Source organism: Xylocopa sonorina, chromosome 4 (assembly GCF_050948175.1).
Source record: "Xylocopa sonorina isolate GNS202 chromosome 4, iyXylSono1_principal, whole genome shotgun sequence".
NCBI classification, from domain to species: Eukaryota; Metazoa; Arthropoda; class Insecta; order Hymenoptera; family Apidae; genus Xylocopa; species Xylocopa sonorina.
Genome location: NC_135196.1, coordinates 13,427,591 through 13,440,256, shown reverse-complemented (window position 1 = coordinate 13,440,256; position 12,666 = coordinate 13,427,591). Strand labels below are relative to the sequence as shown.

The window sequence follows — 12,666 nt, the reverse complement described above, 5'->3', positions numbered from 1 at the left end:
AGCGCGAGGATCGCGAGCACCCTTTGATTCGTGCCCTCGAATACTTGTGCTTGATTCGTTCGTGCGAGCGTGTATACGCTCGTTTCGATCACGATCAGTAACTCTACGCTGCTCGTGGCAGGATATACGCGAGTCGCTTCGAAAGGATCCTTCAAGGTTCTCTTGCAAACAACGAATTTCGTTTGGAGCACGACTGTGTTGCTGGTTCGACGAACCAGTACCATCGACCAGAGAATCGAACGATCGCTTTGCAAACGATTCGAAACGATACGGGATACCTTTCAAACGCCAGCGTCGCCAGGAAACCGTTACTATCAACTGCAATTCCGTTTCCTCGTGCGTCGATCGAGTATGCGCGACGTACGCGCTTCTATTTCGATCGACTGCGCTCGATCGTCTGATCGCGCCGATTTAAAATGTCGCTTCGTGACCGACGAAAAGCGACGAATTATTCATGAACACGGAATCATCCTCGCTTCGCGCGTCAATTAAGACTTCGATAAATGTTTCGTCATCGTCTGATCGCGGTACTCGTTCTTCGCTTCTCTCGTTCTTCGACAAAAGTGTCGAGCAGCACGTTTCGTTGATACAATTTCGGAGCGGTGGAAGAAGAGGTCGACCGTTGGTGGACGATTAACACAATTACGCTCGCGCTCGTTCGTTGCGCGCCGGCTAATGAAGCGACGGAGCACACGGTACGAGTTCCCACGTTTTTCCGTTAGAACTGCCGCCGTCACGCTCAGCTACTTCCGGCGACCCCACCGGAACTGCAGCGTGCGTTCGATCCGTCGCATCGACGAGCTGGCCGTCATCCCTAGAAACGAGCCAGGGGATGCTCCCGTTCGCTTCGACGGGGTCAGCAGGAGGATCGATCGAATCTCGATTACGCGACGAGCACCCACGAGCGTATCAATGGGTGCCACGGGCAACGAAAACTGCCGCCTCTGCACTCGCGAGAGGAACTTCGAGTCGTTCGACGAGACGAGAGCAAACGAGCGCACCACAAGAACACACTAAACAGAGGAAGAAGCCTCGAAACGTTTGAACGAAACGGCTGTTTCTCCTTCGTGGAACTTCCGCGCCACCTGGCGAGGGTATTGTACCCGGGTATGCCAACTTTCGATTGTTCGAGCACCGTTTATCGGACGGAGAAGTATCATCGGTGGCCGGTCACTTTCGACGCGATCGCGAGAAACGCGGTTCACTTTCGCCGAGGGACGCGGAGCAACTCGAAAAAAGCTCGACGATGGCACGCGCACGGGCTTCCGGTACTGTGCCACTGGAGACGCGCGAGAACCCCCCCCTGAAACACACGGGACGCGAATGCCGTAGTTCAAACGGGCCCATGTCCCTCTACCCGGGTCCTAAGGCACGTCAGGGGCGTGGTTACACTGGCTGACGCCCTGCGTCTGCTTGAAAATTCTTACGAATCGAATTCGTGGTCCTCGTGCTGTCGCAAGCTATACTTCTCAAGTTCCCAGCGTCGAAACGAACGAAACTACCATCGCCATTGAAAACGATAACATTTTACGCGTACTGTCATTGCGATCTAAGGATCAAGGAATTCGCTTTTTCAGAAAATCTGCAACGATAATCATCTCGATCAATGTTCGAAACCCTAAAAACACCTTCAGAAGCGAGGAAATGATTTTCTGTCAAGTGGCACCAGACACGATCGTCGTCCCTGTGTTCCGTCCATTTAGGCACGAACACCAATGAACCCCTCCACCGATACGAAACCATGAATGTTCCACTCGGACCCAGGTACCTTTTCTCCCACTCTGTAGCGAGCCAGGAGCATGCCAAGTAACCTCAGCGCCTGCACGCATCTCTGCCGTCCGGTAAAACTCGAGTTCGCGCTCGAGGTAAACCGGTTTGTCGCGCGATCGTGCGACCGAAACACGCGATCGACCGGCTAGGAGCCGTGGTAGCTCTGGCGAATTACGCGGCTGCGAGGTACGAGCTGCCGAATTCCTTCGATATCGAACGGAGGAGAACGACGGGAAGAACCGTAGGGTCAAGTCGGATCGAACTCCGGGGCTGGTGCTCGAGGTTTACGGTGAACGAGGAGCGCAGCTGCCACGGCAAATGGTCGTACATCTGCTGAGACGCGACTAGGAGGAAGGTCCGCCGCGAAAATCCAGCCAGGTTCCCTGCGTCTCTACAGATCTCTCGACGGAGATACTCGCGAGGCGACGTCGATGGGGGTAGACGATCAGGGGATGCTGGAGTCTTGCGCGTATCACTCGCGTCGTTCGCTGTCTTCGCGTCGCTTGTGAATAAGATCTGGTACATAAGTTGGTGTATTATTTCTTGACACTCGCGAGTTAACTTGTAAATCCCTCGACTGTCCGCGAAGAGGGCGAATCAATGGCGAACGTGTATGGCGCACTGTCGCACAGGTTCTCTCAATCGAGATGCAAAGCGAGAAACGCCTTCTCTCGCTGTTTGACACTCTTCGTCGGTAGAAATGGAGTCGGGTTCCATGAGAAAAACGCGACACGAAATGTAGATGTGGTATCGAGGTAATTGGACTGGGAAATTCAAATCTCCCTTGGTCACGATTCATCGATTATTCGCCATCGGTAGTGATCTGCGATAAGTAAGGCATGCGAGTATAAGATTAAAGTAGCAACAAGTCTAAAGCTGGTCAGAGAGATTGAATAGAAATGTATTGGCGTACGTTGCTCCGAAGACAGGTATCACAGAGTATACAACTCGTAAAATATAAAAGAATGCAACGTCTATTGCATCGGGTTTGATATACATCGAGATTACATTTCCCTAAGCGCAATGCTTGTACGTTGGGTAAGTATACTAAGAAAAGGTTCGTAGATTACTCCCTGGAAGCACATTAGTGCCATTTGACCCAGTAATGGGAGGAAAGCATTACGGTAACGAAGCAAGAGAGAGTCGTTCTCGTAATTTCAAATACGTACACTGAGAAATCTCGTCCCTAACTCGAACGGCTTCTCGTGCCTGGCCAAAAATATCCGACGCGAATGTTACGCGAAAATATCCGATTTATGGGTTAAACATAATTAGAAGATACGCTTTCTGTCGAACTTGGTGTTTCGTTAAGTAACTATACGCATCTTAATTGCGAACGGGGACTGGAATGGGGGTAGCCAGAAGTTCTGAATGGTCCTGAATTTTTCCAAGCAGCTGCTCCGCGTTGATTTACTTTCCGTACGAAAGCCACGGATCGTAGAGGAAGAAAGAAAGTTGCCAGCTGCTCTCTCGTGCCTCTCCATCGCTTCTCGGCGCGATATCTAAGCACAAGAAACTCGCTTGCAGGACTTTCGACCGCGTCGCTTACCAAAAGCGAAAAATGAACACCTCTGGTAACAGCGACGATCGTTCGTGCGTAATCGAACGATCGCAAATCCTCGTCATTCGAACACGTAATGGCGTCGAGCGAGGAAGTGACTCTACGTTTCGACGTTTAACGTTCATAGTTTGCAAATCGCGCGAAACGATTAGCACACAAAGAGTCGTATTTGTAAATCAATTTCGTTGATAGAAAAAAGTCCAACTGGTCGTTCCATTACGCAACGAAGAATTTGATGGTACCATTTTCATCCCCCTCGTAACGCGACGCGAAACGATATGCCGGAAGCGTCGAATGGACCGGTAATGGGCTCGAACTCGTCTCGATTTATTTTCATGGGTTCGTGAATGTTCAAAAACGAAATCCATCGGCGAAAATAACGCTCGAGCAGCCTTGGTCGGGTTGTACAAAATACGACCGGCTCCGCCGCGACTATTTTCGTCGACCTTTTCACGTGCGTGCACACGTTCCACGATTATAGTAGGCCGTGCGTGAGCACAGGTGCACGGAGGAAGGAACGGAGCGAAAGGTGAAGGGTACCCAGAAGACGATGGTCAGAGGAAGAAAGGAAGAGAGTAGACGAGAACACTTGCGGCTGGTTCTTGAGAAAGGGTGCCTTTCAGGCTAGGTACATCTTCGAGTTTGCTTTTTTTAGTCGCGCAACGGGCTCGTTGCTCGTACGAATCAGCAAATTATTGATCGCGTATGAACGAAGTTCGAAAATCGACGGAAAACTTCGAAATTCTAACGCACGTAGAATTGAATGGACGAGTAGAAAACAGCTGATGAAGCAGCGAGTCTAATGACATTCTGAGAAAACGTATTCTCGAGGTGAGAGTGCAGAGTGAAACAGGTGTTAACAGGGGAATATCGAAGCCAGATTGCGAAATCTAGGACAGGGATACATTCGTAAAAATAACAAGCAGAGTAACATCGAGAGGGAATGACTGAATACAGACACAGAATCCATATTCATAAAATCTCCATCCGCTAAGTGGATGCACTTTATAACGCAACCTCGTCTCGCTCTTAGGATCGCTAACACTTCACGGTCGTGTGCTCATCGAGAAATAAGAATTAACGCTAAATACACGAGCGATCGGAGAAGCTACCTCGCGACTCGAAACTCCTCCGAGTACAATCGACTGCATCGGTGCAAAAGTTGATTCTCGTTTTCCGATTCACCGAGTCACGCTGGAATCCCTTTCCACGGAAAAGATTTCTGCACGCGTCATTTACTCTCCACTTGGCGAGGGAAACATCAAAGGGAGAAAATACAGCAGGCGATAAACGTGCCGTTTTCACCTTTGCACGTCTCGAATCCGCATCGCACGACTGCCGTCTGTTACCATCGTCGAAATAACCTCCGACGGAGGATCCTGAAGAACGTCCGGTTTCTCAGCATCGAGGAGTTGTCATAAAAATGTGAAACCACCCCCGTGGTGTATAGCGTCGTTCGCGACATGGTAACGGGCGTCGAACTGGAACGGTGGCTCATTAAAAAAACAACGATCTGGAAGGGATTCGTCTCTATTCTTTCGCACGTGCATTTCCCGATACGCCATATGGCCGCGGATAAAAACCACATGCTGTTGTATTCCCATGAACCACGAGCCGACAGGTACAAAGGCTACCATGTGCCACGATGCGGACGGGGTTTTAATGTCCACCGAAATTTTCCAGCGCCCATTATATTTCGCACGATATCTCTTGCTGATCTACGTGTGGAATTAATTCGACGATGTTCCATCGCTCGATTCGTTCCTGCGTGGATACGACGTGTCATCGCAACTTTGAAAAGGAAAATGGCAGCCAACGTAGGATCGTACGCTCAAGGTTCCTCTTTCGACACTCCTTGCGCTGTTGCGCTTGCACAATAAGCTACTCGATAAACTACGAGAAACAATGAAGTACGTAGGAATTCCTATTGTCACGGAGGAATTAAGTATGCGCATAGTAATTAAAATGAACGTGACCCGATGCTCGCGACCGATGCTTCCTAAAATATTAGTACCAGCCGTTTAGTGAAGGAATCGTTGCCACAGTTGTGAAATAAATAACAAGAAGGAGAATCTATTCGAGATTCGATTAAACTTGAGTCGAGACGCGCGTGTCAATTGCTACTACTTTAAAACGTAGTACGTGTTAATTACCGAACGCGGTTCACACTTAATTTCTGTTATCTCAAGCGTCTTTACTCAATAACAAAAAGGCGAAAAAATACGTGCAATTAGTGAAACACGGAGAAATACATATTTTTCGTCTCGTTTGGTTGTTAGTAACGTTTCTAAAAAATGGTGACGATTACCTTCCTAAAAAATTCGAACGTTTAGACTTTAATGAGCGCGCCGTTTAATTGTTGAGGATAATTTTCTGCAAAGCACTATTCTTTTCCCCTTTTCTCGGGTCACGCGAGAGATACACGTACATGCGACGCATAGGAAACACGTGGCATCGATACTCCGATATGCAGGAAGCGAATAGAACAGATGTTAAAGCCCTAGTTCCCCGAAGTGAACGCTTCCTCTAAAAAACAAAACCGATTTCAAGAACGTGACACATGCGCCAGTCTTTACGCCTAAGGGACGAAACCGTGTAATTCAGCCGCAGTTAAAAGTAGAACCGAGTGAGCATCGTATTTTAAATCGATGCTCAACAACACGAGAATCATCGCGAGCGAACGATAGATTAAATAAAAAATGAAATCACATTCGTACACTCACCGATGAATGTCTGCGCCCAATTCAGACTGAAGGGGATTTATCTGAAACAGAAAATTTACCATTATTACCATTATCAATTTAATTGGCAATAATTGTTTAGTTTCACGACACTTCGACGTATCTAATCACTAATATGACAGATATTATATCAACTGATACGTTCTCATATTTTTCATGCAGATACACTCCTCAGATGCAAGGAACAGGTCGAGAATCAGATTCGTTCCACGCGTTCGAAGTGTGCCACATTGACAGACAGAATGAGTTCGTACACTAGAACACAACGCACTGCAAAATTATTGAAACTACCTCGGAAATCATGGCGACGTTCACTTTGGCCAATGTTCTATTTAATACTCGAACTTGTTTCGACGTTGCGTCCCACTAATCGGCTATCGATTTAGCGGCGAGCTAGTAGCCAACGGAATGGCACGGTGGTATTGAAAGTACAACAGAGAAAGTGTCGCGCTGTGTGCTTCCGTTTAATCGGATCGATTTTTTCGAACGACAGGTACCCGCATCGAATCGAAAAAAAAAGAAGAACAAAAAAAGAAACGGTTGCTATTGACACACTAACGTAAAATTTGTACGAGAGACACGTTTGCGTGTTTGTACGTCGCTTTCCTGTTCGTGAAAACGCGCCACACATCGACACCCTTTGCGATTCATTATGTTTACAACTCTTTCCAAATATTGATTCGTCAACTGAGCAAACAGGTTCTGGATGAAGGAACACCGCATAACGGAACCGCTGGAATAATTATTCGATTGATTAACGTCCATTGCGTGGCATACACGGAAAAAATGTGGCGCGATCTTGAATATATTTCGTGGAAATGGCTCGAGTGTCGTTATTAACCGATTGAATTGCAGACAAAGTCGAAACCGAGAACGCCACTGCGCCAAGTTCCGAGATTTTCACGAAACTCCAACGAAATTTGTCGCGAGCGCATTGTACTCTAAAAAAAGAAAAAAAAAGAAAAGGCAGAAAGCGTAACTCGTCGCGTTCCTTTTTCTCGATAGTACAACTGGTCAATTAGGAGGAATCGACGATCTTTGGCGAAAGGTAGAGGGGTGTAAATCGAAGGCTGAAAGAGAAGAATCGTCGATTCATTACAAAGGAATCCCCAAGCTACTTGGCTACGTCTACGCACCCCATAAAAATGCGCACGGTGCTTTGATATCGAGTGAAACGGTTCCCACGACACCCCGTGCGTCGCGCTCTGTGAGACCGTTTTATTGGGGTGAAATTGTACGTGTCTTACGCGTACAGACGTACGCGTGAGCACGCACACGCGTACGAACAGACGTGTCCCTCGTCGTGAGTTCATAACGGTGAAACATTGAACTCTATCGCGTGGATGTTGCTACACGGTGATTAAGAGAAAGCTGAATGTTTATTTAACACTTTTTCTACTGCGTCGAAACTAACATCGTCACGATTGTTTTACGACGGATAGCTGATGATTAGGCGTAAATTAATTGGTCGATTGATTTTGTCGCGCATAGAGGAGGAAACGATACGAAATTTAAATAATCCGTCGATAACGGATTGATTAGCAGTATTATGATAGTCGGATGTTATTCTACAAGTACGAGCGCATTGACACAAGTGTCGAAAATGACGTCGATCTTTGAATTGCCGACACCTTTTGACAACGCGTTCAGATTGTTTCACCGGGTTATATAAACGAGCGATCGCGGTTTTTGAAAATTATATGTAGTCCGCCGTTCGTAGAGGAGTCGAACATGGCGAAAGTAATACTCGTTCTATGTCTACTTTTCGTTGCCACGCATGTAAGTGAAACAATCCCGTTCTGAGCGAGTCGATCACGATGCCAATCACAATGCCGGGTACATAATCGTAAGATAAAGTGTCAAATAATTCCGTTGCCGTTTCAATTGCAGGGTTTCACCTTCTTTGGGTGGCCATTGCCAAGGTGGGGTTTAGTTGGGTACAAACGCGAGGTTATTAAAAAGATTAACGCAGCCGTCGCGCCCACAAACGAAATTTTGGTTCACTCTAAAGAATTGGCCGCGATCATCAACAAAGAAGTGAATGAAATAGGTGCGAAAACAAAGAAAAAAGCCAACGAAGAAGTGAAAAATATCTTGGACTCCGTAAGTACACGACGCGATGTATTTCGCTTTCCTTGAACTAAATGTTGGCAAACAGTAAGTCATCTTTGATTCACCTGCAACACGGTTTAATGTATACTGATTATTTTTTGTATTCATTTTCTCACAAATTTTGGAGTCAAAAATATTTCCTCGATTTCCTCTGGTTAATGATGTCCGCGTTTCATATTTGTAGGTGGATCGCAAAATTAAGGAGTTAGAGAAAAAGGCAGGGGGTCTTAATGTGAAGCACTGCAAAAACGACGTAGCGAAATTGAACAAAACAGCTAAAGAACTCCTTTCTAAAGTTGACAAATGTGTTTCGAACAATCTGTACGAATCAGCACACCTTCTGCACGAGGTTACCGCAATTTCCACGAAAACCCAACGTGAGCTTAAAGCTCTTATGGACGGCGCAATATTATGTGTTTGGAGAGAAATGCTGTATTATCGAATTATGGGGTGTTATAATGTAAGTGTTCTGAATCGTAATACACCTTAGCCAAAATATAAATGCAATTAAATAAAATGGATAGATATGAACGAATAGTTAGATTTATCGCTACATTAACGTACTTTTTGCTTTCGTAGGGAATGTTAATTCCACTTAAAGCTGTCTACCTCACTGCAGTTAAAGCAGAAGAAATGGTTAGGTCTATGGAAGGATTGAGGTCTTCGGTAGCTGCATGTGCTGACGAAAAAGAGTTGGAGAAATTTAAGAAAGAAAGTGAAACAATTTTGAAATCGGTCGAGAAGTGTATTAACAAGGAAATCGAAAATTCGAAAACAACTGAAAAACCGACTACGACCTCCACTACGGAATCAACTACGACTTCCACTACGGAATCCACTACGACCTCCACTACGGAACCGACTACGACCTCCACAACAGAACCACCTACTACTACCACTACGGAACCATCCACGACCTCCACTACGGAACCACCAACAACCTCCACTACGGAATCCACTACGACCTCCACGACAGAACCACCTACTACTACCACTACGGAACCATCCACGACCTCCACTACGGAACCACCAACAAGCTCCACTACGGAATCCACTACGACCTCCACTACGGAACCACCCACTACCTCCACTACGGAATCCACTACGACCTCTACTACGGAACCACCCACAACTTCCACTACGGAACCACCTACGACCTCCACAACAGAACCACCTACCACTACCACTACGGAACCACCTACGACCTCTACTACGGAACCATCCACAACATCCACTACGGAATCTACTACGACCTCCACTACGGAACCACCAACAACATCCACTACGGAATCTACTACGACCTCCACTACGGAACCACCCACAACTTCCACTACGGAACCACCCACGACCTCTACGACAGAACCACCTACCACTACCACTACGGAACCACCTACGACTTCCACTACGGAACCATCCACAACCTCCACTACAGAATCTACTACGACTTCCACTACGGAACCACCAACGACCTCCACGACAGAACCACCTACCACTTCCACTACGGAACCCACTACGACCTCCACAACAGAACCACCTACCACTACCCCGACGGAACCACCCACGACCTCCACGACAGAACCATCTGCCACTTCCACTACGGAACCACCCACGACCTCCACGACAGAACCATCTACCACTTCCACTACGGAACCACCTACAACCTCCACTACAGAACCGACTACGACCTCCACTACAGAATTACTTACATCCCCTACTACTGTACCACCTTCAAGCACTCCCACAGAATCAGATGTGCTTGGTACAACAGAAACAGGGGCGCCCAAAACGACAGAACCAGGAGCGACCGATTCCACGGAACCAGGCGCGACCGGTTCCACGGAACCAGGAGCGACCGATTCCACAGAATCAGAAACGACTGATTCCACGGAACCAGGACCAACCGATTCCACAGAAGCAGAAACGACCGATTCCACAGAAGCAGAAACGACCGATTCCACAGAAGCAGAAACTACCGATTCCACAGAAGCAGAAACAACCGATTCCACAGAAGCAGAATCAACCGATGCCACAGAAGGATTAACGACTGCAGAAGCAGAACCATGTACAATCGATTCTACCAAATAATCTTATCGAATAAGACGTCACAGACACTATTAAATAAGTTGAAAGTAAATGTACCGAGCCAGATGCCACTGGAATTGTCACATATTATTATTAAAATCATTGAAGAATTATTATGAAATATATTTTCGATAGTCTAATGCAATAAATCGTAGCAGGAAGTATTGAAAAGGATGCTGATATCGAATTCTAGAAGCTTGAACACGTTTCCGAGTACATTAATGTAAAATTAATGAATCACTGAGCTGTTACTAAGTTTCGTGGTGATTACCAGATAAAACTTACGAACATCTGAATTAATATTGTGTTAGATCTACGTTGTCTACTCTTGCAATCACTTGTGTACATGACACTCGAAATGTGGCCAGAGTGATACATCCTGTCAAACTGTTTTCACAATGTTTATACCACGCACAATAAAATTACTGTAGCTTAAGTAACACTAATTTGGTTTACTTAATAATTCGTGCATAAACCGTAGAAACTAGTAAATAAAAAGGTGCGTTGACCTCGAACAGGTTGTTCGCGCCACTGTTACAGCTCCTAACTCCCATCAAAGTTCTCGCAATGCTGTCACCAGAAGCCACCGGTTGCCTACTTCGCGGCGCTTCCATTCAACTTTTACTAATTGCGAAACAGAGTTGGCATTCAATTTCAGAAACGAGCATTTAAACACACACGAGGATATTATGTCATTCATACGAGAGAGTTTTGTCGTTTGTAAAGAGAATCGGCGTGTAACAAAGATATAACAGCAAAGAAACAAGGCAACAAGAGCAAAGGAACAAGCTCTAACGTAACTCGCATTGTAACATCCTCTTCTTGAAACGTACTTGTTTCGATTCCACGAATCGTTTCGTGTACACGTTTGCACAGCGGCAACTTTAATCGCGCGCGGTAACTGATAAAAACTATCATCGTTGCGATTCTACCACGTCCTTCGTTCGATACTTCGATTCAAGCTACTTTCTAAACCAAAACCACTCCGCGATATCTGCCATAGAAACCGAACTCACAAACATTTAACACCTCACCCAGTAGATGTCATCTAAAAATGTGTGTCACCTACTTTTCCACAAGGCGTGTCAGTTAACACGAGAAAGAATCGTCACGTACGTGCAATGAAACGCGACTTTCAACATTTATTTTGAGACTATTTTCTAGCGTGGCACTATCGTCGGAACGTAAAACGAGAAGAATCACGAAAACACGACACATCGATCGCGCGATTCTACATCCCAGGGTACCCGAAAAGGGACAAACGATTCACTGACTCGTTGGTTAAGGAAACCCTGCTCGTTTCGCCAGCTTACGTCCATCCGACTGTCGCGGCAGACTCGTTTCCTCGAGCACGAACCACGATCCTCGAGGAAAAAGTGCTTCGTGGCAGGAAAAAAAGGAAGAAAACAAGAGGCATGCGAGGCGATGCGCCTCGTCGTCTAAGGCTCTCCTCTGCAACGTTGCGTTTCCTCTGGCAAAAAAGCGCGAGACAGTCGCCACCGCATCCTTTCGGTCAATTGGAAAGGGTACAGGAAGTAGCGAGTGGCGCGATGAATGAGTCGATAGAAATGTTTCCACCGTGTGGATACTGCTGGAAAATCTGTAATTTTTGGGATTGCTGGGTGGTGCGCGATCTTTTTCTCTGTTCAAACGCCACTGTCATATTTCAATACGTCTCCAGATGCTCAGGGCCGCGGCCGCGATTTAACAATAAAGCGGAATCTGTTATTCAGATTCTTGCACGACAGATAGCGTGAAGCTCGCGAGAAATTACGGAAGATTGGATGAGAACGAAGAAAACGAAGCTTCCAAAGGTCGCGATGCGAAAGAAGAAAACCACCGTAGAATCGAGGAATCCAATTGCTTTTGTCACAGAAGGCGGTACGTACGTTCGCCGTGCCTTTCTTGCGCCGTCAGTGCCAGGTTTGCGTGATGAAGATCAAGGATAAACGAGAAAGTCGTCTTCGGGTGATTTCGTTTAACCGTACTCTGAATTCCGCTGAACGTCCTTCGCGAAATTTCATAAAATCGCATATATCCGTTGATTCGGAAAGAATCTTGGAAAAGTACCCCAGAAACTATTTATTTTACTTATTACGTACACAGAATTACACGATCCAACCTGTTCCCTTTAATTAAAGTTATCACGAGAAAACGATTCCACGATCTCGATGGAAACGACGTACACGCGAGAAGGAAAGGCGGTTCTCTGTTCTTGATTATTTTTCAGTAACTTCAGGGAACGTCACGCACACGCGTGGAAGGAGGAACCGCAAGTCCACGAAACCGCAAGATACGCGAGACACAAAGCGTTTATATCTCGAATACGAGGGAAATAAAAAATCATTTTTCCTCGAGCACGGTACTGGTTCGTGTTTTAAGTTCAAACGATATTTAAAA

General features: G+C 46.3%; 1 protein-coding gene across 2 annotated transcripts in view; it reads right to left on the bottom strand.

The window, feature by feature from the left end:
- The window catches only part of Numb (NUMB endocytic adaptor protein), a 39,375-nt gene that overhangs the window by 18,292 nt on the left and 8,417 nt on the right, over positions 1-12,666 (bottom strand). For both annotated transcript variants that reach the window (XM_076893555.1, XM_076893556.1), the window contains exon 2: positions 6,055-6,095. The gene's annotated coding sequence lies outside the window, so the exon portion shown is untranslated. The remainder of the gene's footprint in view (positions 1-6,054; positions 6,096-12,666) is intronic.